The sequence below is a fragment of the Mobula hypostoma genome, chromosome 1, assembly GCF_963921235.1.
Source record: "Mobula hypostoma chromosome 1, sMobHyp1.1, whole genome shotgun sequence".
Taxonomy (NCBI): Eukaryota; Metazoa; Chordata; class Chondrichthyes; order Myliobatiformes; family Myliobatidae; genus Mobula; species Mobula hypostoma.
The window spans coordinates 242333519-242361398 of NC_086097.1; the positions used below are offsets into that span (position 1 = coordinate 242333519).

Sequence of the window (27880 nt, forward strand, 5' to 3'; positions counted from 1 at the left end):
TGCCGTCATCCCTGCCAGTGTTCTTTTCCAGTCAATTCTGGCCATCTCCTCTTTCATGCCACTGTAATTCCCTTTACTCCACTGTAATACTGATACATCTGACTTTAGCTTCTCTTTCTCACATTTCAGGTAAATTCCATCATATTATGATCACCTTCCCCTGATGATTCTTTTACCTTAAGCTCTTTAAACAATTCCGGTTCATTGCACAACACCCAATCCAGAATAGCTGATCCCTTCGTGGGTTCAACCACAAGCTGCTCTAAAAATCCATCTCGTAGGCATTTGAGAAACTCCCCCTCTTGGATTCCTGCACCAACCTGAATTTCTCAATCTACCTGCGTATTGAAATCCCCCATGACTATTGTAATGTTGCCCTTTTGGCATGCATTTTCTATCTCCCGTTGTAACTTGTAGACCACATCCTTACTACTGTTTGGGGGTCTGTATATAACTCCCATCAGGGTCTTTTTACCCTTGCAGTTCCTTAGTTCTATCTACAATGATTCAACACCTTCCAACCTTATGTCACCTCTTTCTAATGATGTGATTTCATTTTTTGCCAACTGAGCAACACTGCCCACTCTGCCTTCCTGCCTATTCTTTCGGTACAACGTGTATCCTGGGACATTAAGCTCCCAGCTATAATCTTCATGATTCAGTGATGCCTACATCATCGTACTTGCCCATCTGTAACTGTTCTACAAGCTCACAGACCTTATTCCATATCCTGCATGCATTCAAATTTTATACCTTAAGTCCTGTATTCACCCTTTTCGATTTTGCCCGCCTCTTACGTCGCAGCTTATCCTGTGGACTGCAACTCTGCCTCATCATCAGCCTCTCCCGGCCAGGAGTCTCATCACACACTGTCTCTGCTTGTAAACCAGCTACCTCATCTTCAACACTATTGCTCTGGTTTCCATCCCCCTGCCAAATTAGTTTCAACCCATCCAAACAACTCTAGCCAAGTTGCCTGCAAGAATATTGGACCTCCTTGGGTTCAGGTGTAACCTGTCCCTTTTTTTTACAGATCATACCTTCCCCAAAAAAGATGCCAATGATCCATAAATCTGAACCCCTGTCCCCTGCGCCAGTTCCTCAGCCACGCATTCACTTGCCAAATCATCCTATTTTTGCCCTCACTGGCACGAGGCACAGGCAGAAATCCAGAGATGACTAACCTGGAGGTCCGGTTTCTCAGCTTTCTACCGAGCTCCCCAAACTCTCTTCTCAGGACCTCCTCACCTTGTCTACCTACGTCATTGGTGCCCATATGCACCAAGACTCCTAGCTGTTCACCCTCGTTCTTGAGAATGCCATGGACATGATCCGAGACATCCCTGGTCCTGGCACCAGGGAGGCAAAGTGCAATCCAGGTGTCTCTATTATGCCCACAGAAACTCACCTCTGTTCCTCTGGCTGTGGAATCTCTTATCAACACTACAGTCCTCTTCACCTCTCTGGTCTTCAAGCCAGGACACCATACTCAGTGCCAGAGACCTAGTCACTGTGGCTCCCCGGTAGGTCATCCCCATCAATAGTATCTAGAGTTACATCCTTATTATTGAGGAGAATGGCCACAGGTGTACTCTGCACTGGCTGTGCATGTCCCCTCTTTCTCTTGACAATTATCCATTTACCTGTCTCCTGCAAGCGAGGGTTAATTACCTCTCTGTAGCTCCTGTCTATCACCTCCTAATTCTCCTGTGTGAACCAAATGTCATCGAGCTGCAGCTCCAGTTCCTTAATGCATTCTCTCATGAGCTGCAACTTGGTGCAGACTGGAGGTCTCCCAGAATTCCCACATCACACACACACACACACACACACACACACACACACACACAGTACAAAACACTGCCTCCGGAGCCATTCTCACTAAACTATGCACATCTTGTCCATGTTGAACTACTTAAACAGCCTACTCCCATCGACCTTCACTGAGACCATAGCCCTCTATATCCCTACCATCCATGGACCTACCCAAACTTCTCTTAAACAGGAAATTAGAAATGTGTGCAATAAAGGAACAGCAGTTATAATGGGTGACTTCAATCTACATGTAGATTGGGTGAACCAAATTGGTAAAGGTGCTGAGGAAGAGGATTTCTTGGAATGTATGCGGGATGGTTTTTTGAACCAACATGTCGAGGAACCAACTGGAGAGCAGGCTATTCTGGACTGGGTTTTGAGCAATGAGGAAGGGTTAATTAGCAATCTTGTCGTGAGAGGCCCCTTGGGTAAGAGTGACCATAATATGGTGGAATTCTTCATTAAGATGGAGAGTGACATAGTTAATTCAGAAACAAAGGTTCTGAACTTAAAGAGGGGTAACTTTGAAGGTATGAGACGTGAATTAGCTAAGATAGACTGGCAAATGACACTTAAAGGATTGACGGTGGATATGCAATGGCAAGCATTTAAAGGTTGCATGGATGAACTACAACAATTGTTCATCCCGGTTTGGCAAAAGAATAAATCAAGGAAGGTAGTGCACCCATGGCTGACAAGAGAAATTAGGGATAGTATCAATTCCAAAGAAGAAGCATACAAATTAGCCAGAGAAAGTGGCTCACCTGAGGACTGGGAGAAATTCAGAGTTCAGCAGAGGAGGACAAAGGGCTTAATTAGGAAGGGGAAAAAAGATTATGAGAGAAAACTGGCAGGGAACATAAAAACGAACTGTAAAAGCTTTTATAGATATGTAAAAAGGAAAAGACTGGTAAAGACAAATGTAGGTCCCCTGCAGACAGAAACAGGTGAATTGATTATGGGGAGCAAGGACATGGCAGACCAATTGAATAATTACTTTGGTTCTGTCTTCACTAAGGAGGACATAAATAATCTTCCAGAAATAGTAGGGGACAGAGGGTCCAGTGAGATGGAGGAACTGAGCGAAATACATGTTAGTAGGGAAGTGGTGTTAGGTAAATTGAAGGGACTGAAGGCAGATAAATCCCCAGGGCCAGATGGTCTGCATCCTAGAGTGCTTAAGGAAGTAGCCCAAGAAATAGTGGATGCATTAGTGATAATTTTTCAAAACTCGTTAGATTCTGGACTAGTTCCTAAGGATTGGAGGGTGGCTAATGTAACCCCACTTTTTAAAAAAGGAGGGAGAGAGAAACCGGGGAATTATAGACCGGTTAGCCTAATGGCGGTAGTGGGGAAACTGCTGGAGTCAGTTATCAAGGATGTGATAACAGCACATTTGGAAAGCGGTGAAATGATCGGACAAAGTCAGCATGGATTTGTGAAAGGAAAATCATGTCTGACGAATCTCATAGAATTTTTTGAGGATGTAACTAGTAGAGTGGATAGGGGAGAACCAGTGGATGTGGTATATTTGGATTTTCAAAAGGCTTTTGACAAGGTCCCACACAGGAGATTAGTGTGCAAACTTAAAACACATGGTATTGGTGGTAAGGTATTGGTGTGGGTGGAGAATTGGTTAGCAGACAGGAAGCAAAGAGTGGGAATAAACGGGACCTTTTCAGAATGGCAGGCGGTGACTAGTGGGGTACCGCAAGGCTCAGTGCTGGGACCCCAGTTGTTTACAATATATATTAATGACTTGGATGAGGGAATTAAATGCAGCATCTCCAAGTTTGCGGATGACACGAAGCTGGGTGGCAGTGTTAGCTGTGAGGAGGATGCTAAGAGGATGCAGGGTGACTTGGATAGGTTGGGTGAGTGGGCAAATTCATGGCAGATGCAATTTAATGTGGATAAATGTGAAGTTATCCACTTTGGTGGCAAAAATAGGAAAACAGATTATTATCTGAATGGTGGCCGATTAGGAAAAGGGGAGGTGCAACGAGACCTGGGTGTCATTATACACCAGTCATTGAAAGTGGGCATGCAGGTACAGCAGGCTGTGAAAAAGGCGAATGGTATGCTGGCTTTTATAGCAAGAAGATTCGAGTACAGGAGCAGGGAGGTACTACTGCAGTTGTACAAGGCCTTGGTGAGACCACACCTGGAGTATTGTGTGCAGTTTTGGTCCCCTAATCTGAGGAAAGACATTCTTGCCATAGAGGGAGTACAAAGAAGGTTCACCAGATTGATTCCTGGGATGGCAGGACTTTCATATGAAGAAAGACTGGATGAACTGGGCTTGTACTCGTTGGAATTTAGAAGATTGAGGGGGGATCTGATTGAAACGTATAAGATCCTAAAGGGATTGGACAGGCTAGATGCAGGAAGATTGTTCCCGATGTTGGGGAAGTCCAGAATGAGGGGTCACAGTTTGAGGATAGAGGGGAAGCCTTTTAGGACCGAGATTAGGAAAAACTTCTTCACACAGAGAGTGGTGAATCTGTGGAATTCTCTGCCACAGGAAACAGTTGAGGCCAGTTCATTGGCTATATTTAAGAGGGAGTTAGATATGGCCCTTGTGGCTAAAGGGATCGGGGGGTATGGAGGGAAGGCTGGGGCGGGGTTCTGAGTTGGATGATCAGCCATGATCATAATAAATGGCGGTGCAGGCTCGAAGGGTCGAATGGCCTACTCCTGCACCTATTTTCTATGTTTCTATGTTTCTAAATGTTGAAATCGAGCTCGTATGCACTACTTGCACTGGCAGCTCATTCCGCTCTCCCACCACCTTCTGAGTGAAGAGGTTCCCCTCCATGTTCCCCTTAAACTTTTCAGCTTTCTCCATTAACCCATGACCTCTAGTTGCAGTCCCACCCAACCCCAGTGGAAAAAGCCTGCTTGTATTCGATTTGTAATTCAGGGAGTGGGAAGCACAGAATCAAATATCGTTGTGATGATTGTGTGTTCTAGTATCAATTGTTTAGCGACAGTAAAGTATGAAGTATTTACCCTATCTATGCCCCTCATAATTTTGGATACCATTCTCAAACCCCCCTTCAATCTTCTACGTTGCAAGGAGTGATGTCCTAACCTATTCAATCTTTCCTTATAACGCACGTCCTCCAGATCCGGCAACATCCGGTTTGCAGGAAAATAGCTATTCCTGAAGCTAATAGTCCGGTGCTTCAGATTTCTGTATTTCTTTCAAACAGCAGCTGTGAGAAGGGTGCATGATCGGATGGTGGGGGTTCTTGGTGGCAGATGCAGCCATCTTGAGACCGTGACCCCTGGAGCTGCTGTCAGTGGTGGGAAAGGCATTGCCCACGATGGACTGGGCTGCGTTCACAACACTCTGCAGCTCCTTGCATCCCCCTGCGTTGGAATGGCCGCAACAGGCTGTAACGGTTATCTCGAAATGAACAAAAACCACTGGGAGTCTAAGCAGGGGGTTGACAATGGATGACGCAATAAACCCAGTAATGAAGTTCCAAGTCAAAGGAAGTATGTTTGATTCTTTGTTAAGAAACCTGCAAAGGCGAACAATTTTACAACAGTAAAAAAAATTAATGAAACTAAAACCAGCAATATAACAAAATATCAATATTAGCAGCAAGTGTTCTTAGGCAGTCAACAAAAAGTATCATTCCGAGGCTCCCTGGCTCTACCCAGACTAAACTTGACCCAAGACAAAGTGTGAATACAACTATAGCTTTTGCTGCCACCACACCCCGATCCATGTGACAAATTTCCCATAATAAACGTGCAACGCGAAGTACCACACAGTCAGGCAGAAAATAGATACGTGGTTCTTACACAGGCTATGATGCAACCAGTCAGGATAGTTTCAACAGTGCTTCTTTAGAGGTTTGTTGGAGTACTTGAGGACATGCCAAATCTTCTTAAGCTTCTCAGAATGCAGAGCCTGCTTTTGTGATTGCAGCCTCATGTTGGGCCAACGGCAGATCACCACTCAGATATCTGAAGCCACTTTTCACCTCTGACTCACCAATGAGAACCGGCGCATGGTCTGCCAACTTCCCCTTTCTGAAATCAACTGTCAGTTCCTTGGTTTTGTTGACGTTAAGCTTGATGTTGTGACACCACTCAACTGAATTTTCTATCTCACTCCTCTATGCTGACTCATTATAAGACCATAAGACATAGGAGCAGAATTAGCCATCGAGTATCCTGCGTCATTCCATCATGGCCGATTTATTATCCCTCTCAACCCCATTCTCCTGCCTTCTCTCCATAACCTGACTAATCAAGAACCTATCAAACTCCACTTTAAATATACCCAGTGACAGGGTCTCCACAGCCCCACAGCCGTCGATGGTCATCAGTTCCACAGACTCACCACCCTCTGGCTAAAGGAGTTCTTCCTCATCTCTGATCTAGAGGGGCGTCCTTCTATTCTGAGGCTACGTCCACACGAGACTGGATAATTTTGAAACGCCGGTTTCACGTAAAAACGGCAGGCGTCCACACCAAGAGTTTTTGAAAATACCTCCGTCCACGTTAAAGCGGGTATTTGGACGAATCTCCTTCCACTGGGCGTGCACAGGACACATCTACAGAAAACAAGCGACATGTTTGTTGTCGAATCTCGCTGTGAAAGTGCGCGCTTGTACAGTTACAGACTAGAAAAACTTAAAAGGAATTGCTGTTGGCTCTCTCGCAGGAGGACTTAAAACTAAAAAAAAACAAATACTGGAGCGTATGGAGGCAACCGACAGGGAGTTCACGGACAGTATGACCCGGCTGACGACGAACATTGAAAAACTGACTAACGCTGTTGCATTAATAAAGCACTTTAAATGTATAAAACATGTCTGCACCAGTGTTATCTTGTATTTCCATACAATGTTACATTAGGCTGTTACACATCTATTGTCAGAGAAGTATTTGCATAAATAGGTAAACCACCTTTATACAAGCAAGGACAGAAAACAGGGCAAAGTGAGTATACTTATTTATTCAGAAAGCTATGGGTCAAAGTATTTGGTGAGTACATTTCCAACTCTTCTGGCTTCAGTCTCGTTGCCGTCTGTTCTGAAATTGTTAGGTTGTGCGGGGAGGTTGTGTTCAAGAAAACAATGAAATGCGGTGCTGCTGCCATCTGTTCCGGCACGTCATGACAGCGGTTTTAAAAATATCCGTTTACCCCGTCCACACTGCTCTGCACAATCGGCGTTTTCAAATTTACACACTCTGGAGGACGTTCTAGAAAATCTCCGTTCTCGGGGGAGGAAAATGCTGTTTCAATGTGGACAGAGGGTCAAAACGAAGAGAAAAAGCTTCGGTTACGGATTTATCCAGTCTAGTGTGGACGCAGCCTGAGACTGTACCATCTGATCCTAGACTCCCCCACTTGAGAAAACATCCTCTCCATGTCCACTCTACCTAGGCCTTTCAATATTCGATAGGTTTCAATGAGATCCCCCCTCATTCTTCTAAATTCCAGTGAGTACAAGGCCAGAGCCATCAATCTCCCCTCATACTTTAACCCTTTCATTCCCAGGATCATTCTCCTGAATCTCCTCTGGACCCTCTCGAAAGCCAGCATATCCATTCAAAGACCAAGGGACAAAAGCTGCTCACAATACTTCAATACAGCGCTTATAACTCATTACCCATTGTTCAGACAACAACAGTGATGTCATCAGCGAATTAATAGATGCGTTGTCAGAATCAGGTTTGTTATCACCGGCATGTGTCGTGAAATTTGTTAACACACGTTGTGTACACACTTGTGGGTGTAAAAGGAGTAAAGAAGTGGGGGGGCTAGACAAGAAGTCTTGAGGTGCACCTGTGTTAATAAGGAGAAGATATTGTTACCAATCCGTACAGATTCAGATCTGCCGATGAGGAAGTCAAGGCACAAACAAGAGAAAATCTGCAGAGCAACACACATCAAAGTTGCTGGTGAACACAGCAGGCCAGGCAGCATCTCTAGGAAGAGGTACAGTCGACGTTTCAGGCCGAGACCCTTCGTCAGGACTAACTGAAAGAAGAGCTAGTAAGAGATTTGAAAGTGGGAAGGGGAGGGGGAGATCCGAAATGATAGGAGAAGACAGGAGGGGGAGGGATGGAGCCAAGAGCTGGACAGGTGATTGGCAAAGGGGATATGAGAGGATCATGGGACAGGAGGTCCGAGGAGAAAGACAAGGGGGGAGGAACCCAGAGGATGGGCAAGGGGTATAGTCAGAGGGACAGAGGGAGAAAAAGGAGAGAGAGAAAGAATGTGTGTATATAAATAAATAACGGATGGGGTACGAGGGGGATGTGGGGCATTAGTGGAAGTTAGAGAAGTCAATGTTCATGCCATCAGGTTGGAGGCTACCCAGACGGAATATAAGGTGTTGTTTCTCCAACCTGAGTATGGCTTCATCTTTACAGTAGAGGAGGCCGTGGATAGACATGTCAGAATGGGAATGGGATGTGGAATTAAAATGTGTGGCCACTGGGAGATCCTGCTTTCTCTGGCGGACAGAGCGAAAGTCTGCAGATGCTGGAAATCCAAAGCAACACACACAAAATGCTGGAGGAAGTCAGCAGGCCAGGCAGCATCTATGTGGAAAAAAAAGTACAGTTGACGTTTCGGGCCGAGACCCTTCGGCAGGACTGGAGAAAATAAAAGCTGAGGAGTAGATTGAAAAGGTAGGGGGAGGGGAGAGAGGAGAGAGGTGATAGGTGAATTGTGAAGGGCGGGGGGATGGAGTAGCCAAGGATCCACTTGAAAAGGGAGGCACAGAGGCCCAGGTTTGGGAGCTTGCACGAGTACGCACTGAGGGACGCACAAAAGCTCCGTGCAGCCACCGCGAGGGCTCGGTGAGGGAGTGCCATGGCACAGGGTTCTTCTACTCGACAGGGAGGCATTGCGTCGGGTGAGAAAGCCCCCAGATTATTGTAATGGTGTGCCACCCGAGGGGGCCACAGGAGTATGGAAACCCATTCATAGTGTGGAAACTGCATTGCAACGGACAGGAAGGCTCCTGAGTGGGTGGTCAAAACTGTCCAATGCATCATTGGCACTGGCCTACTCTCCACCAGGGGCATGTATATAGGAAGGTGCCAGAAAAGGGCCAGTAATATCATGAAGGATCCCACCCACCCCGCTCATGGACTGCTTGTCCCACTCCCATCAGGGAGGAGGCTACGTAGCCTCCACGGCAAAACACCAGACTCAATAACTGTTACTTTCCCGAGCAGTAAGGTTAATCAACACCTCCACCCACTGACCCAGCCCTCCACACCCTCAACCACCACTACTTTATCATTTCCTGTCAGTCACTCCAGTGCCCAGCGTCACTTCATGGACATACAATTGATCTATGTACATAAGCTAGCTTATGTATTTATATTTATTGTGCTTTTTGTTCATGTGTTTTTATCTTATTCTGTTTTTTTTTCAGTCTTGTTTACACCTGTGTACTGGAAATAACATTAGGCAATCATTGAAGCTTGAACAGTCCTGTTAGTTTTGAGGAGTGTAATCGAGGGCGATGGGGTGGAGACACGTCCCTACCTAAGGAGGTGTAAGGCGCTCCTTTCCTCCGCTAGCCTGCAGGTCATCCTTGGACAAGGTGTAGCACCTGCTTAGCCTAACCCACCCCGATCGGGGTCACGTGAAACCACGGGAACAGGTGGTGGATGGTCGTACGAGCAGCCGGTGCAGATCACAAGTCCCAGTTATGCCACCACGGACACCAGGCAGACAATCTCTGATAATGGCCGGGGTAACCCATCTTGTAAGGGCACCGCCCAGAAGAAGGCAATGGCAAACCACTTCTGCGGAAAAATTTGCCAAGAACAGTCCTGGTCATGGAAAGGCCCGGATCGCCCAAGTCAGTACAGAATGGTGATGAATAGTAATTTAATGCACAGATTGAGTGTATGAATGGAAGGTATTGCAAGGTTTGTTCTTCTAATTTTATAATATTATGGACAAAGTATATTTTGAGTTAAAAATAGGCCAGGCTGATTTAGAGGCCGTTCATCTTTATTCCTCTCTATTGATGCTGCCTAACCTGCTGAGTTCCTCCAGCACTGTGTGTGTGTGTTACCCTGGGTTTCAAAGTTCAAAGTAAATTGTATTATCAAAGTCATATATGTCAGCATATACAACCATATTCATTTTCCTGTGGGCATACTCAGCAAATCTATGGAATAGTAATTCTTCGCAGGATAAATGAAAGATCAACCACAGTGCATTAGACTGTGCAAAATGCAAGTAAGAATAAAATGCAATAAATAATGAGAACACGAGAATCTCCGTGTCTGTCATTTGCATCTCTCCCGGATCACTGGGACCCGTGCACGATCCGGATTCCGCACGTCACCTGGGACCCGTGCACGAACCAGATTCCGCGCGCCCCCGGCCGGAGCCGTGCACGACCCGGCGAGCCGCACACACTGTACTGCACTCCGCCGGCCTGGCCACGCAGCGCCCCTCCTCCCGGGGAGCCCGGGAACCGCCTGTCACTCAAGCAGCTCTCGCGAGGCCGCGCAGGCTGCGCTCGGGGTGCGCGGCGTCTGCTGGCGAGTGCCGGCGGTGAGGGTCCCGGCACTCCGCGTCCTGCCCGATGGTCTGCGGTCCGGGCTCCTTCGCACGATCCGCTGAGCTGGCATGAGGAACAGCCGTGAGTATCCAGAGCGAGTGCTACTTTGCATGGAGGCGGTGCCTGAAGGAAGGTTCCCTTTCCTTCCTCCAGGCTGGAGATATAATTCCAACCTTGCATGATTTGCAGGAGTGACATTTCTAGCAATGACACTGTTAATTAGTTTTGCAAAGTTGCATTTACTTTGTGAAATGTGGCTGTTGCTTTATGAAATGAACTGTGTCATTGAGAGAATGGTTGCGTCCTTTTATAATCCAACACTCAAAGGTCTGGATTATGGTTTTAAAAGTTGGCGATTTACTTTTAAAAAGCATTTTTTTCACGTAAGGGGAGCAGTGTCACAGGGGACACTTTATTGTGCCTATGGAGTTCTCGCCCTTCGTGGACTCCCCAATCTCTCGCCCAACAGCTGTCTGTCTGTGTCTCTTCCATTCTGGCCCCTTGATCTTCCGAGAATGCAATCGTTCCTCTACAGATGACTGTTCATTTTGCTCGCCCTGGTCCGAGGTTCATGAATTCTGTCCCTGAATATTTCCACTCTCTTTCTTGTATAAAATGCTCCTCTCCAGAATGCGTCGCTACGTGACCCTAAGCCAATTGATAACACTACTGAGTAACGTGCAAAATGCTGGAGCAGCTATCAAGTCATGCAGCATCTATGCAAAGGCATAAAGCGCCGACGTTTCGGGCCGAGACCCTTCATCAGGATATTTTATGAAATATCTGAGGACATTGTTATGTTAGAGACGCTATATATATAAAAAAAAGTTATTGAGGTTCTGAGGTCTTGAATTGAAATTTCATTGTTAGTCATTTTTTGGTAAACGTTTCCAAGCCACAAGTTCTCACCTTTTAAGTAGAACAGGAAGATGTTATTTAGCAAATTTTAAAAGCCTCCTAAGGAGTGGACCATTAGGGTGGAGTCAGAATTTATAATCTTTGGATAACAACAGTCACTGTACCCTCCAAGCAGTGACTGAAATGCACCCGTGCACATAGCCTTTGTTGCCATGTAGCTAGAATTTTCTTTTATATGATGTTAATATAAGATAAAAAATTTCCTGCTCAGAGCAAGGTTTGATAGGCACAGCTGGAAAATGAATCAGAGGGAGCGTCCACAGCAACCCAAGGTTTCTTTTATCAAAGTAAACTTTTATTCATAATTTAAAATGAATATGCTGTGTGATGCCTTTTCAGAAAAGCCCAAAGTAAATTTATTGTCAAACTACGTATATGTCACTGTATACTACCCTGAAATTCATTTTCTTGTGGGTATTCATAGAACAAAGAAATACAGTAGAACCAATAACAAATTGCAAGCAATGTACAAAAGAAGACAAACTGTGTAAATATAATAATAATAAATAATTCTGAGACCATGAGTGGTAGAGTCCGTGAAAGTGAGTTCATAGTTTCCCCGAGATTAAGAAACCAGTCCTTGTTGGAATGACATATGTACAGTGTAAACATTATTATTAAACCATACTGCTTTTTTTTCTAACCCCCTTGTAAGCGTAGGTGGCCTAAGAGGTTACAACTCTGATTTCAGTTAGGTTTCTCGGGCAACAGTAAACCCTTTGAGGAATGCCTATTGTGTATCCTCAATGCACAGCGTAACAAAACAAGTATGAGCTTGGCATCTGCCGTCTCCTACCTTTTCTTTAGAGGACATGAAATCCTCCTGTTTGTTTTATTTACTAGTCTGCACATTTAAATGTAGTTTCTGGAGCAGCCAACAGCACTTTTATTTATTGTTGTTTTGTTTTTCTCTCTGTATTTGCTCAATTTGTCTTTTGCACATTGGTTATTTACCCGTCTTTGCGTGTAGTTTTTCACTGATTCTGTTGTGGCCTCTTCGTATCTGGTGTGAATGCCCGCAAGTAAATGAATCTCAGGGTGGTACATGGTGACATATCTGCACTTTCAGAACAAATTTACTTTGAACTTCAATGTGCTTTAGAAACAGGTGTATAAGAACAACTGTGCATTAATTCCTTTTTGACTCAAATTGAAAGCAAGTTCAAGAATGGTGCAGAAAGGTTGTTATTTTAGGCATCAGTGCTGTTCTTGCAAGAATATATTTCTTTAAATACTTTCCAGAAAAGGAATGCACATCAAGCAAGGAGTAAAAGGGATTAAGTTTTTTTGAAGGCAAGAGACAGGTGGTTGGGGGGATGGAAGGGAAAGAGACAAAGCAGAATAGGAAAAGAATAGCAAAGGAAAGGGAAATGGTTTAAACATTGACCAAGGATGGGATAATAAGGGGGATGCGAACGGCAGGGCTCAAATTAAAACAGAATAAACCGGATCTGAAGGGTCAAAGGATGGCAAGAAAAGTTTGAATCACAATCAGGTTTATTATCACTGATGTATGTTGTAAATTGTGTTGTTTTGTGGTTGCTATACAGTGCAATACATACATATATCATAAAGTACAATAAGAAATGTATATGTAGTAGTTTTCCATGATAGAACGGGAGGGATTAAAGGGGGAGGGGTGACATTACCGGTCGGGGAAAGTGTCACGACAGTGCTCAGACAGGGACAGACTGGAGAGCTCACCAGTGAGGCGTTTTGGGTAGAACTGAGGAATAAGGAAGGTATGATCACGTTAATGGGATTATATTATAGACCACCCAGCAATCCGCACGATTTAGGTGAGCAGGTTTGTAGAGAGGTCGCAGGCTTTTGCACGAAACATAAGGTTGTGGTAGTAGGTGATTTTAACTTTCCACACAGTGACTCAGGCTCCCAGATTGTAACAGGGCTGGATAGGAAAGAGTTTGTCAAATGTGTTCAGGAAAGTTTAGAGTCATAGGGAAGTACAGCACAGAAACAGGCCCTTTGTCCCCTCTAGTCCATGCCAATGCATTTAAATTGCCTACTCCCTGCACTAGGTCCATAGCTGTCCATATCCCTACTATCCAACGACCTATCCAAACTTCACTTAAATGTTGAAATCGGGCTCGTGTGCACCACTTGTGCCTAGCTTCCTTAATCAGTACATAAAAGTCCAAACTAGAGAGTGTGATACTGTATTTCCAATAACAGAATGAGACCATGAGACATAGGAGCATAATTAGGCCATTTGGCCCATCAACTGTAGGCCAGTTAGCTGAGCATCTGTAGTTGGGAAAATGCTTGAAGCTGTCATTAAGGAAGAAATAGTGAAACATTTAGAAAGGAGTGGTTCCATTAGACAGACGCAGCATGGATTCAGAAAGGGCAGGTCCTGTCTGACAAACTTACTGGAGTTCTTTGAGGACGTAATGAGTGCAGTGGGTAGAGGGGAACAGGTGGATGTTATATACTTGGATTTCCAGAAGGCGTTTGATAAGGTGCCGCACAAGAGACTTATAAATAAGATACGGATGTATGGAGTTGGAGGAAGTATATTGGCATGGATAGTGGATTGGTTAACCGATAGCAGGCAGAGTTGGTATTCGGGTGTTTCTCCAGTTGGCAGTCTGTGGTGAGTGGGGTGCCGCAGGGGCTGGTGCTGGGCCCGCAGCTGTTTACCATTTACATTGATGATTTGGAAGAGGGGACTGAGTGTAGCGTAGCAAAATTTGCTGATGACACTAAACTGAGTGGAAAAGCAAATTGTACAGAGGACGTGGAGAGTTTGCAGAGGGATATAGATAGGTTAAGTGAGTGGGACAAGGTCTGGCAGATGGAATACAACGTTGGTAAATGCAAGATCATCCACTTTGGAAGGAATAATAGAAGAGCAGATTATTATTTAAATGGTGAAAGATTGCAGCATGATGTTGTGCAGAGGGACTTGGGAGAGCTTGTGCATGAATCGCAAAAAGTTGACTTGCAGGTTCAACAGGTTATTAGGAAGGCAAATGGAATGTTGGCCTTCATTGCTAGAGAGATTGAATTCAAGAGCAGGGAGGTCATGCTGCAACTATACAGGGTACTGGTGAGGCCACACCTGGAGTACTGTGTGCAATTCTGGTCTCCATACTTGAGGAAGGATATACTGGCTTTGGAGGCAGTGCAGAGGAGGTTCACCAGGTTGATTCCAGGGATGAAGGGGTTAATCTATGAGGTGAGATTGAGTTGCCTGGGACTATACTCTCTGGAATTCAGAAGAATGAGAGGGGATCTTATAGAAACATACAAAATTTTGAAAGGAATAGTTAAGATAGAAGTAGGAAAGTTGTTTCCATTGGTCGGTGAGACTAGAACTAAGGGGCATTGCCTCAACATTCAAGGGCTAAGATTTAGGATGGAGATGAGGAGAAACTGTTTTTCCCAGAGAGTGGTGAATCTGTGGAATTCTCTGCCCAGGGAAGCAGTTGAGGCTTCTTCACTAAATATATTTAAGATACACTTAGATAGGTTTTTACATAGTAGGGGAATTAAGGGTTATGGGGAAAAGGCAGGTGGATGGAGCTGAGTTTACGGACAGATCAGCCATGATCTTACTGAATGGCGGGGCAGGCTCGATGGGCCGGATGGTCTACTCCTGCTTCTATTTCTTATGTTCTTGTATCTGGTCTGCCATTTCATCATACTGATTTATTATCCCTCTCAACCCCATTCTGCCTTAAATATACCCAAATGACTGGGCCTCCACAGCCATCTGTGACAATGAATTTTGCCGATTCACCACTTTCTGGCTATTAAAAAAAATCCTCATCTCTGTTCTAAATGGATGCCTCTCTGTTCTGAGGTTGTGCCTTCTGGTCCTAAACTCCACATCCACTCTATGTCGGCCTTTCAATGTTCGTTAGATTTCAATGAGATCCTCCCTCATTCTTATAAACTCCAGTGAATACAGGCCCAGATCCATCAAGCGCTTCTCGTATGTCAACCCTGTCATTCCTGGGATCATTGTGATCTTCCTCTGAACCCTCTCCAATGTCAGCACATTCTCTCTTAGATCAAGGGCCCAAAGCTACTCACCGTACTCCAAGTGTGGTCTGACCAATATTTTATAAAGCCTCAGCATTACATCCTTGCTTTTGTATTCTAGTCCTCGTAAAATGAGTGCAAATATAGCATTTTCCTACTTGTGAATGACTCAACCTTCATGTTAACCTTTAGGGAATCCTGCACGAGTACTCACAAGTCCTCTTGCACTTCTGAGTTTCGAATTTTCTCCTCATTTAGAAAATAATCCATGTCTTTATGCATGACCAGACTATGCACTTCCCTATACTATATTCCATCTGTCACTTCTTTACCTCCCAATCTGTCTAAGTCCTTCTGCAGACTCCCTGCTTCCTCAAAACTATCTGCCTCTCCACCTGTCATCGTATCATCTGCAAACATGACCACAAAGCCTTCAATTCTATCACAAAATCATTGACATGTACAGCGAAAAGAAACAGTCCCAACACTGACCCCTGCAGCACACCACTAGTCGCTGGCAGCCGGCCAGAAAAGGCCCTCTTTGTTCCTGCTTTTTGCCTCAATCTTATAACCATGCTAGAATCTTTCCTGAAATAGCATGGACTGTTAGCTTGTTAAGCAGCCTCGTGTGTGGGACCTTGTCAAAGGCCTTCTAAAAATCCAAGTAAACATCATCCACTGACTGTCCTTTGTCAACCCTGCCTATTATTTCCTCTAAAGAGTTCCAACAGATTTGTCAGGTAGGATTTCCCCTTGAGGAAACGATGCTGACTTTTGCCTAGTCCTGACGAAGGGTCTCGGCCTGAAACGTCGACTGCACCTCTTCCTATAGATGCTGCTTGGCCTGCTGCGTTCACCAGCAACTTTGATGTATGTTGCTTGAATTTCCAGCATCTGCAGAATTCCTGTTGTTTGACTTTTGCCTGTTTTATCACGTGCCTTCAAGTACCTCGAAATCGCTTCCTTAATAATAGAATCCAAAATCCTCCCAACCACTGAAGTCAGGCTAATTGGCCTATAATTTCCTTTCCCCTGCCTCCCTTCTTGAAGAGTAGAGTGACATTTGCAATTTTCCAGTCCTCCACATCCATTCCAGAATCTAGTGATTCTTGAAACTTCATTATTTTTCAGCTTCTTCTTTCAGAACCCTCGGGTGCACACCATCTAGTTCAGGTGATTTATCTACCTTCAGACCTTTCCGTTTCCCAACAACTTCCTCCCTACTAATGGCACTTCTGACTCATGACATTCTTGCACAGGCATTCTGCAAGTGTCACGGTGAAGACCGACACAAAAATACTTACTCAGTTTGTCCACCATTTCTTTGTCCCCAATTACTATCATCACTACAGCATTTTCTAGTGGCCCAATATCCACTCTTGCTTCTCTTTTACACTTTATGTATCTGAAAACCTTTTTGTATCCTCTTTTATGTTATTGACAAGCTTACATATTTCATCTTTTCTCTCTTCATGACTTTTTAGTTGCCTTCTGTAGGTTTTTAAAAAGCTTCCCAATCCTCTAATTTCCCACTAATATTTGCCATATTATATGCCCTGTCTCTGGCTTTTATGGTGGTTTTGACTTCTCTTGTCAACCACGGTTGCCTCATCCTCCCTTTAGAAAACTACTTGATCTTTGGGGTCAACAACAGGAATTCTGCAGATGCTGGAAATTCAAGCAACACACATCAAAGTTGCTGGTGAACGCAGCAGGCCAGGCAGCATCTCTAGGAAGAGGTACAGTCGATGTTTCAGGCCGAGACCCTTCGTCAGGACTAACTGAAGGAAGAGCTAGTAAGAGATTTGAAAGTGGGAGGGTGAGGGGGAGATCCAAAATGATAGGAGAAGACAGGAGGGGGAGGGATGGAGCCAAGAGCTGGACAGGTGATTGGCAAAGGGGATATGAGAGGATCATGGGACAGGAGGCCCAGGGAGAAAGACGGGGCGGGGGGGGGGGAACCCAGAGGATGGGCAAGGGGTATAGTCAGAGGGACGGAGGGAGAAAAAGGAGAGTGAGAGAAAGAATGTGTATATATAAATAAATTACGGATGCGGTATGAGGGGAGGTGGGGCATTAGCGGAAGTTAGAGAAGTCAATGTTCATGCCATCAGGTTGGAGGCTACCCAGATGGAATATAAGGTGTTGTTCCTCCAACCTGAGTGTGGCTTCATCTTTACTGTAGAGGAGGCCGTGGATAGACATGTCAGAATGGGAATGGGATGTGGAATTAAGATGTGTGTAAATTTTTGGGGTGTATCTTTTATGTGGACAGCAAGAAAGACTATGAAAGCTTGCAGTGGGATCTGGACCAGCTGGAAAATGGGTGAAAATGCCAGATGGAACTTAATGCAGACTAGTGTGAGGCTTTGCATTTCGGTAGGACGAACCAGGGTAGGTCTTGCACAGTGAAGGGCAGGGCACTGAGGAGTGTGGTAGAACAAAGGGTTCTGGGAATACAGGTCTATAATTCCGTGAAAGTGTCATCCCAGGTAGATAGGATCAGAAATTGGAATTCATGTCCAATTTGGCACATTGGCCTTAATAAATCAATGTACTGAGTACATGAGTTGGAAGTTATATTAGACATTGCTGAGGCCTAATTTGGAGTATTGTGTGCAGTTTTGGTCACCTACTTACAGGAATGATGTAAATCAAGTCAAGTCACTTTTTATTGTCATTTCGACCATAACTGCTGGTACAGAACACAGTAAAAACGAGACAATAAGATCAGAAGAGTGCAGAGAAGATTTAGAAGTATATTGCCAGGATGTGAGGATCTGAGTTATAAGGAAAAATTGAATAGGTTAGGACTCTATTCCTTGGAATGTAAAAGATTAAGGGGAGTTTTAATAGAGGTATATAAAATTATACGGAGTGTAGATAGGGTAACACAAGCAGGCTTTTTCCACTGAGCGCAAACACGAGGAATTCTGCAGATGCTGGAATTTCAAGCAACGCACATAATAGTTGCTGGTGAACGCAGCAGGCTGGGCAGCATCTCTAGGAAGAGGTACAGTCGACGTTTCGGGCTGAGACCCTTCGTCAGGACTAACTGAAGAAAGAGCTAGTAAGAGATTTGAAAGTGGGAGGGGGAGGGGGAGATCCGAAATAATAGGAGAAGACAGGAGGGGGAGGGATGGAGCCAAGAGCTGGACAGGTGATTGGCAAAAGGGGATACGAGAGGATCATGGGACAGGAGGCCCAGGAAGAAGGAAAAGGGGGAGGGGGGGAAAAAACCCAGAGGATGGGCAAGGGGTATAGTGAGAGGGACAGAGGGAGAAAAAGGAGAGAGAGGAAAAGAATGTGTGTGTGTATATAAATAAATAATGGATGGGGTACGAGGGGGAGGTGGGGCATTAACGGAAGTTAGAGAAGTCAATGTTCACGCCATCAGGTTGGGGGCTACCCAGACGGAATATAAGGTGTTGTTCCTCCAACCTGAGTGTGGCTTCATCTTTACAGTAGAGGAGGCCGTGGATAGACATGTCAGAATGGGAATGGGACGTGGAATTAAAATGTGTGGGCACTGGGAGATCCTGCTTGAGAATCCCTTTTGCGAATCACCTGTCCAGCTCTTGGCTCCACCCCTCCCCCTCCTGTCTTCTCCTATCAATTTGGATCTCCCCCTCCCCCTCCAACTTTCAAATCTCTTACTAGCTCTTCCTTCAGTTAGTCCTGACGAAGGGTCTCGGCCCGAAACGTCGACTGTACCTCTTCCTAGAGATGCTGCCTGGCCTGCTGCGTTCACCAGCAACTTTGATGTGTGTTGCTTTTTCCACTGAGGTTGGGTGAGGCTGCAACCAGAGGTCATGGGTTAAATGCGAAAGGCGAAATGTTTAAGGGGAACCATCTTCACTCAGAGGATGGGGAGAGTGTGAAACAAGCTACCAGTGCAAGTGGTGGATGTGGATTCGTTTTGAACATTTAAAAGAAATTTGGATAAGTACATGAATGGTTGGGGAATGGAGGGCTGTGCTCTGGGCACAGGTTAATGGGACTAGAGCGATTAATGATTTCGCGCAGACTAACTGAGCCGAAGGGCCTGTTTCTATGACTAGTGCAGACAGAGAGCAAAAATAGTGTGGTGGTGGTCATGGGTTTATTGTCCATTCAGAAATCTGGTGGTGGAGGGGAAGAAGCTGCCCCTAAGACACCGAGTGTGTGTTTTTAGGCTCCTTACCACCTCCCTGGTGGTAGTAATGAGAAGAGGACATGTCCTGGATGGATTGGTTCATTCATGATGTAGACTCCCTTTTTGAGGTTGGAGATCTCCTCGATGGTGGGGAAGCCATTGAGTGGGTGAAAATAGAATTTGGAAAGTATTGTGAAGTTGATTTCCTGGAGCACAAGATAGTGGAGGTGTTGAACTGCAGAGTTATGCACAATGACATTTTTGAAAGTTTTAACTGGGAATGATGGCAAAGGAATCATTGAAAAAATTTGAAACCCCAAGATAATATCTGTGTCTGACAGTGACACTCTGTGAGGAGCAGTTGGAAGAAAATTTTACTAAGCACTCAGATGTCGAATTCAATTTGGGTCAATGTTCATGATTCAAGGTTCAGAGTCGAGATTGTTTAATATCATTTCCAGGGCATGCGTAAAGGAAAATGAAATAATTGTTACTCTGGATCTGATACAGCATGAAAATCAACTCAATATCATAAAGGATACAATAATAGAAAAATAACACAAATGTAAATACATAAGAGAACTTATATACGTAGATTGGTTGTATGTCTATAAAGATACATGAGGCACAACAATATCTGTACTTAACGTGACCGACAGGTGGCGTTTGGGGGTGTGGGTGGGTGGGTTTGTGGGTGAAGATATTGATCAGCCTTACTGCTAGGGGAAAATAACTGTTTGTGGGTCTGGTGTTGCTAAGTAGCCTCCTCCCTGATGGGAGTGGGACAAAGGGGGTGGGTGGAGTCTTTCATGATGGTATTGGCCCTTTTCCAGCACCACCTTTCCATAGATGGGTGGTAAGCTGGCGCTGGTGATGTGTCGGGCTGTTTTGACTACCGGTTGTGCAGTTTCCATACCGTGTAGTGATGCAGTTTGTTAGATGCTCTTCACTGAACAGGTAGAATGACACGAGTGTAGACGTGCATCGGCCAGACCCCTTCAGCCTTCACAGAAAGAGTCGTTGGTGAGTTTTCCTTATTCCTGGTCTGTTGAATGTGATCTGGGACGATGAGAGGTTGTGTGAGATGTGTACTTCCAGGAGCGTGAAACTGTTAACAGTTTGCACTGCTGTGCCGCCGACGTAAAAAGGAGGTGAGCTCTGAAGTTAATAACCATTTCCTTTGTCTTGTTGACATTGAAGAGGAGGGTATTTGCCTGGCGCTAGGCCTTGAGCTCTTCCACCTTCTCTCTATAGGTCGTCTCATCGTTGTCAGTGATGAGCCCCACCACCGTTAGGTCATCAGCGAACTGGCAATGTGATTGCTCCGGCGTTTGGCCGTGCAGACATGCGTGAGCAGAGTGTACAGCAGTGGGCTCAGCACGTAGCCCTGGGGTCACCAGGGTGAGGATGTTGGAGAGGGAGGAGGGGTTGTGCATCTCGACTACCTGGGAACTGCTGGCTAGAAAGTCCAACAATCAGCCGCACAAGTGGTGTACTTCAAGATTCAAGATTCAAAGATTCAAAAAACTTTATTGTCATTTTAACCGTACGTCAGCTCTGCAGGGCAGAATGAGACAATGTTTCCCAGGAGCAGTGCAATCATAACATAACAAACACAACATTAAATAATAAACATAACAATAAATAGTAAAACACAACAGCCACATGTCAGTTAAAATCAAGTTATAGGTGTCCAGTGCAAGTTAAAAGTGTCCAAAGCAGAGTCAGGTGGAGCAGCTATTTAGCAGTCTGACTGCCTGTGGGAGGAAGCTGTTTAGTAGCCTTGTGCTTTTAGTTTTGATGCTCCTGTATCGTTTGCCTGTTGGCAGAACAAACAGTTCATGGAGAGGGTGTGAGGGGTCTTTAATGATGTACCGTGTCTTCTGGAGGCATCGACTCTGAAAGAGGTCTTGGACAGAAGGTAGGGAGACCCCAATAACCTTCTCTGCTCCCCTAACCACCCTCTGCAAGGCTTTTTTGTCGACAGCACTGCAGCTGGAGTACCAGGTTGTGATGCAAAAGGTCAGCACACTCTCAACTACGCCTCTGTAGAATGTAGTTAAGATGTTAGTGGGGAGTGATGCTTGTTTGAGCTTCCTCAAAGTGCAATCTCTGCTGGGCCCGTTTCACAAACCCAATGGTGTTCCTGGATCAGGTGAGATTGTGAGACCAAGAGTTAGGAGTTCGATCACTGAGGTCTGTGGGGCAGTGGTGTCAAATATCAAACTGAAATCCAGACACAGCATTCTGACAGATGTGTCCTTGTTTTGTAAGTGTGTCAGGGTCAGGTGCTATGGCATCTGCCATAGAATGGTTCTGTCAATAAGCATATTGGTGAGTGTCCAGTGTGGCAGGAATGGAGCTTTTGATGTGTGTCATTGCCAGCTGTTCAAAGCACTTCATGATGATTGGTATCAGTGCTGCCAGGCAGTGGGTATTTAGTTCTGGAGGTGCAGGGATAGTGGTGGATGATTTAAAGCACATGGGGATAACAGCCCAGTTGAATGAAGTGCTGACGATGTCCTTGAAGACAGTAGTGAGCTTGTGTGCCCACTCCCTGAGTACTTGGTCTGGAATGTTGTCTGGCCCGGATGCTTTAAACTTTGAATAAAACTTTAACCTTGTGCAACATGGAAGTGGCCTTGGTTAGCAGACAGGAAAATAGAAGAGATAAAGATTAGCTTTGTCTTTAGAGTAGAACGGCGTGCCTGAACAATCTAGATCTCTGGTTTAAAAATGGAGCTTCATAATTCAATATTGTTGATGCTGAAATGTTGGAAATTAAGGCATACGAAATGTCCCATTTCAAGGCTGGTTGTTATCAAAACGGGATGTTATGACTTGAATTAGATGTAATGGGCAGTAATATCATAGAGCATTACAGCACAGGAACAGGCCCTTGGCCCATCTCGTCCATGCTAAACTTTTATTCTGTTAAGCTGCACCGGGACCATAGCCCTCCATAGCCCTTCCAACCATTAACCTGTCCAAGCTTCTCTTAAAGGTTGAAATTGAACGTGCATCCACCTCTTCTGCTGGTACCAATTGCACCACCCTCCAAGTGAAGATGTGCTCCCTCATCCAGCTAAATAATTCACTTTTCACCTTTAACCTCTTTTTCTAGTCTCATCCAGCCTCAAATATTGAAATATAAAATCCAATAATTTTCCAGCAACTTTGGAATTGATGAAGATGAAGGGAATTTAAACTAATTTGGCAGGGGGATGGGAACTGGAATGATAGGGCTGAAGAAGGGGGAAAACGGAAATAAATCAAAGCTAGCGTGCAACAGAGATTATAGAAGGAACAGGCAGGAGGTGCTTAATCAAAGCCAGTGGCATGAGTTACAGGGCAATAGAGGCGTGGTGTAGTTAAAACAGAAAGCAACAAGTACTGGACTGAGAGTGTTGTATTTGAATGCATCCAGCATAAGGAATAAGATGGACAATCTTGAAATTCAGCTACAGATTGGCAAGTATGACGTTGTGGTCTTCTCCAAAACTTGGCTAAAGGATGGTTACCATTGGGAGCTGAATGTGCAAGGATATACGATATATCAGAAAGATAGGTAAGTACGCAGAGGAGGTGGTGTGGCTCTGTGTATAAGAAATAATATTAAATCATTGGAAAGAGATGATATAGGTTTGAAAGGTATAGAGACTCTATGGGTTGATTTAAGAAATGGCAAGGGTAAAAGGACCCTAATGGCAGTTGTATACAGGCCTCCAAACAGCTTCCGGGATGTGGCTTACAAGGTACAGCAGGAGATAGAAAAGGCGTGTCAGAAAGGCAATGACGTGATAATCGTTGGGGATTTTAATGTGAAAGTGGATTGGGAAAACCAGGTCGGTACTGGACCTCAACAGAGAGAATTTGTAGAATGTCTAAGGGATGGCTTTTTAGAACAGCTTGTTGTTGAGCTCACTCGGGGATTGGCTGTGCTGGATTGGGTGTTGTGTAATGATCGGGAGGTGATAAGAGAGCTTAAGGTTAAGGAACCCGTAGGGAACAGTGATCACAATATGATCCAGTTCACTTTGAAATTGTAGAGGGAAAAAATAAAATCCAGCGTGTCGGTATTTCAATGGAATAGAGGAAATTACAATGGCATGAGAGGGGAACTGGCCGAAATTGACTGGAAAAGGACATTTGCAGGAAAGACAGCAGAGCAGCAATGGCTGGAGTTACTGCAAAAAATGAGGGAAGTGCAAGACAGATATGTTCCAAATAAGAAGAAATTTTCAAAAGGAATGACACTACCATCGCTGACAAGTGAAGTCAGAGCCAAAGTAAAGCAGAAGAGAGGGCATACAAGGAAGCCAAAGTTAGTGGGAAGATAGAGGATTGGGGAGCTTTTAAAAACTTGCAGAAGGAAACTAAGAAGGTCATTTGGCAGGAAAAGATGAATTATGAGAGGAAGCTGGCAACTAATATCAAAGAAGATACTAAAAGCTTTTTTAAATATATAAAGGGTAAAAGAGAGTCGGGTGGATATAGGACCAATAGAAAATGACACTGGAGATGTTGTAATGAGAGATGCAGAGATGGCAGAGGAACCGAATGCGTATTTTGTGTCAGTCTTCACAGTGGAAGACGTCTGTAGTATACCGGACATTCAAGAGTGTCAGGGAAGTGAAGTCTGCACAGTGAACTACGACTGAGAAGGTGCTCAGGAAGCTTAGTGGTCTGAGGGTGGATAAATCTCCTGGACCTGATGGAATGCACCCTCGGGTTCTGAAGGAAGTAGCTAGAGAGATTGCGGAAGCATTAACAATGATCTTTCAAGAATCGATAGAGAGGCATTGATCGTGTAGATAGAGGCTTTTTCCCAGGGCTGAAATGGTTGCCACAAGGGGACACAGGTTTAAGTTGCTGGGGGGTAGGTACAGAGGAGATGTTAGGGGGAAGTTTTTTTTACACAGAGAGTGGTGAGTGTGTGGAGTGGGCTGCCGGCAATGGTGGTGGAGGCGGATATGATAGGGTCTTTTAAGTGTTGCAGTTACGAGGGTAGGTAATGGAAACAGAAGAGAGGAAATTGTGTGGACTAGGTTAAGGCTGGGGCATTGTGCATTAAACAAAACATTGAAAATGATAGGGAAACACCAGACAGGATTGTGAGGAATGTCAGGAAGAGGAGTCAGTAGAACATGTAGTTCTGAGTTGCAGGAAGTATGGGATACAGAGAGCGATGATGAGAAATAAATTAAGGGAGTTGGGGATGCAGGAATTCACATTAAAAGGGTTGATGGGCATGGGTGAGAGAGCACAAGTCCGGGTATTTTTAGCGTTTTTAAGGGGTACAGGGGTTTTTTATAGAATATGACGAATAAACAGGAATAGGATACTAGGATGGTCAAAGATGGGAGGGTGAAGTGTAGGTTTGTATATATATATATGTGTGTGTGTGTGTGTGTGTGATTGGGTGAAGGGATTTAGACTGTATGTCTAGTGCACATTCTGGAGCAGAGGGTGGCGGTAATGCACCATTAAGCTGGATGCCAACCGCCGTAAAACAAGATACAGACAGACAGGGTCTTTTAAGAGACTTTTAGATAGGTACTTGGAGCTTAGAAAAATAGAGGGCTATGGGGAAGTCTAGTAATTTCTAAGTTAGGGAGATGTTTGGCACAACTTTGTGGGCCGAAGGGCCTGTATTGGTTGTAGGTTTTCTATGTTTCTATTCTGGCATTGTATCGGATGGCTGGAAAATTGCAAATGTTACTCTGCTATTTAAGAAGGGTGGGAGGCAGCAGAAAGGAAACTATAGACCTGTTAGCCTGACATGGGTGGTTTGAAGTTGTTGGAATCGATTGTTAGGGATGAGATTACGGAGTACCTGGAGGCACATGACAAGATGGGCCAAAGCTAGCATGGTTTCCTGAAAGGAAAATCCTGCCTGACAACCCTACTGCAATTCTTTGAGGAAATTACAAGCAGGGTAGACAGAGGAGATGCAGTAGACATGGTGTACTTGGATTTTCAGAAGGCCTCTGACAAGGTGCTGCACATGAGGCTAGTTAGCAAGATAAGAGCCCATGGAATTATAGGGAAGTTACTAGCATGGGTGAAGCATTGGCTGGTTGGCAGAAAACAGAGAGTGGGAATAAAGCGATCCTATTCTGGTTGTCTTCCAGTTACCAGTGGAGTTTCACAGGGGTTGGTGTTGGGACCACTGCTTTTTATGATGTATGTCAATGATTTGGACTACGATATTAATGGATTTGTGGCTAAATTTGCTGATGATACAAAGATAGGTGGAGGAGCAGGTAGTGTTGAGGAAACAGAAAGCCTGCAGGGAGACTTAGATAGTTTAGGAGAATGGGCAAAGAAGTGTCAAATGAAATACAGTGTTGGAAAGTGTATGGTCATGCACTTTGGTGGAAGAGATAAATGGGCAGACTGTTATTTAGATGGGGAGAGAATTCAAAATGCAGAGATGCAAAGGGACTTGGGAGTCCTTGTGCAAGATACCCTAAAGGTTAACCTCCAGGTTGAATCGGTTGTGAAGAAGGCAAATCCAATGTTGGCATTCATTCAGAGAAGATTCACGGGAATGATTCCAGGAATGAAAGGGTTACCGTATGAGGAACGTCTGGCAGCTCTTGGGCTGTATTCCCTGGAGTTCAGGAGAATGAGGGGGGATTTCATAGAAACATTCCGAATGTTAAAAGGCCTGAACAGATTAGATATGGCAAAGTTATTTCCCATGGTAGGGCATTCTAAGACAAGAGTGCATGACTTCAGGATTGAAGGACTTTCATTTGGAACGGAGATGCGGAGAAATTATTTTAGTCAGAGGGTGGTAAATCTGTGGAATTTATTGCCACAAGCGGCTGTGGAGGTCAAGTCATTGGGTGTATTTAAGGCAGAGATAGATAAGTTCTTGATTAACCAGGGCATCAAAGGGTATGGGGTGAAGGCAGGGGAGTGGGGATGACTGGAAGAATTGGATCAGCCCAAGATTGAATGGTGGAGCAGACTCGATGGGCCAAATGTCCTACTTGTGCTCCTACGTCTTGTGGAATTTGATATTATGTGGAAAATCGATTCAGGATCTTGATTTAGACTATATTTCAGACACAGTGTGACCTGTCGCATCAGTAAACAGCAGGCTGCATCCTCCTTGCAAAGAAGGAATCTAAGTTGGGTCAGAGAGTGGAAGGGTGTGCAGGTGGGTAGAGCTACACAAATCTGCAAGGGTAGGGATACCAGATTAAATTTGAGAAATAAACCATTGTGCTAGTTTTAAGCTCCAGGTGAATATTGAGAGCATCCTGATGAGCTGTATCTTCATCTGGTATGGGAGCAGCTGAACATCAGACTGGAAGTCTCTACATAGGACTGTGAGAACGGCCGAGAGGATCATGGGGGTCTCCCTACCATTCGTCATGGACACTTATCAGGAGCACTGCGTACGCAGGGCCCTTAGTATTATTAAGGATCCCACCGCATCCATTCAGCATCCTCTTTGACTTTCTACCATCAGGCAGGAACGTCTGATGAATAAAGAGAAGAATAGTCATGATGGGAAGCAGTTTCTTCCCTCGTGCCTTTAGACTTCTGAACTCCCCGCCGTGTTGCATTCGAAGTGCCACCGGCTAATATGTTTTGTATCCCAGAATATTTAATTTATGCACTTTACCTTTGTGGATTTAATTCTTACTTTCCCAAGTTATTGTGTGTTATATGTGTGTTATGTGTACTACTGTGCTTTACACCCTGGTCCGAAAAAACAGTCTTGTTTGACAGTATACATGTAAATAGTTAAATGACCACAAGACCACAAGACAAAGGAGCAGAAGTTGGCCATTCGGCCCATCGAGTCTGCTCCACCATTTTATCATGAGCTGATCCATTCTCCCATTTAGTCCCACTCCCCTGCCTTCTCACCATAACCTTTGATGCCCTGGCTACTCAGATACCTGCCTTAAATACACCCAATGACTTGGCCTCCACTGCTGCCCGTGGCAACAAATTCCATAGATTCACCACCCTCTGACTAAAAAAATTTCTTCGCATTTCTGTTCTGACTGGGCACCCTTCAATCCTTAAGTCATGCCCTCTCGTACTAGACTCCCCCATCATGGGAAACAACTTTGCCACATCCACTCTGTCCATGCCTTTCAACATTCGAAATGTCTCTATGATGTCTCCCCTCATTCTTCTAAACTCCAAGGAATACAGTCCAAGAGCGGACTAACATTCCTCATATGTTAACCCTCTCATTCCCGGAATCATTCTACTGAATCTTCTGTGTACCCTCTCCAACGTCAGCACATCCTTTCTTAAATAAGGAGACCAAAACTGCCCACAGTACTCCAAGTGAGGTCTCACCAGCGCCTTATAGAGCCTCAACATCACATCCCTGCTCCTATACTCTATTCCTCTAGAAATGAATGCCAACATTGCATTCGCCTTCTTCACTACTGACTCAACCTGG

The 27880-nt window shown here is 44.8% G+C and overlaps 1 protein-coding gene across 2 annotated transcripts in view; it reads left to right on the plus strand.

Annotated features, from left to right (window-relative positions):
* The first annotated feature begins 10299 nt into the window (after window positions 1–10299).
* Window positions 10300–27880, plus strand: part of LOC134355796 (mediator of RNA polymerase II transcription subunit 30-like) — a 123657-nt gene continuing 106076 nt past the window's right edge. Inside the window, exon 1 of one of the 2 annotated variants that reach the window (XM_063066232.1) lies at window positions 10300–10460. The gene's annotated coding sequence lies outside the window, so the exon portion shown is untranslated. The remainder of the gene's footprint in view (window positions 10461–27880) is intronic. The other variant, XM_063066223.1, reaches the window with a different exon arrangement.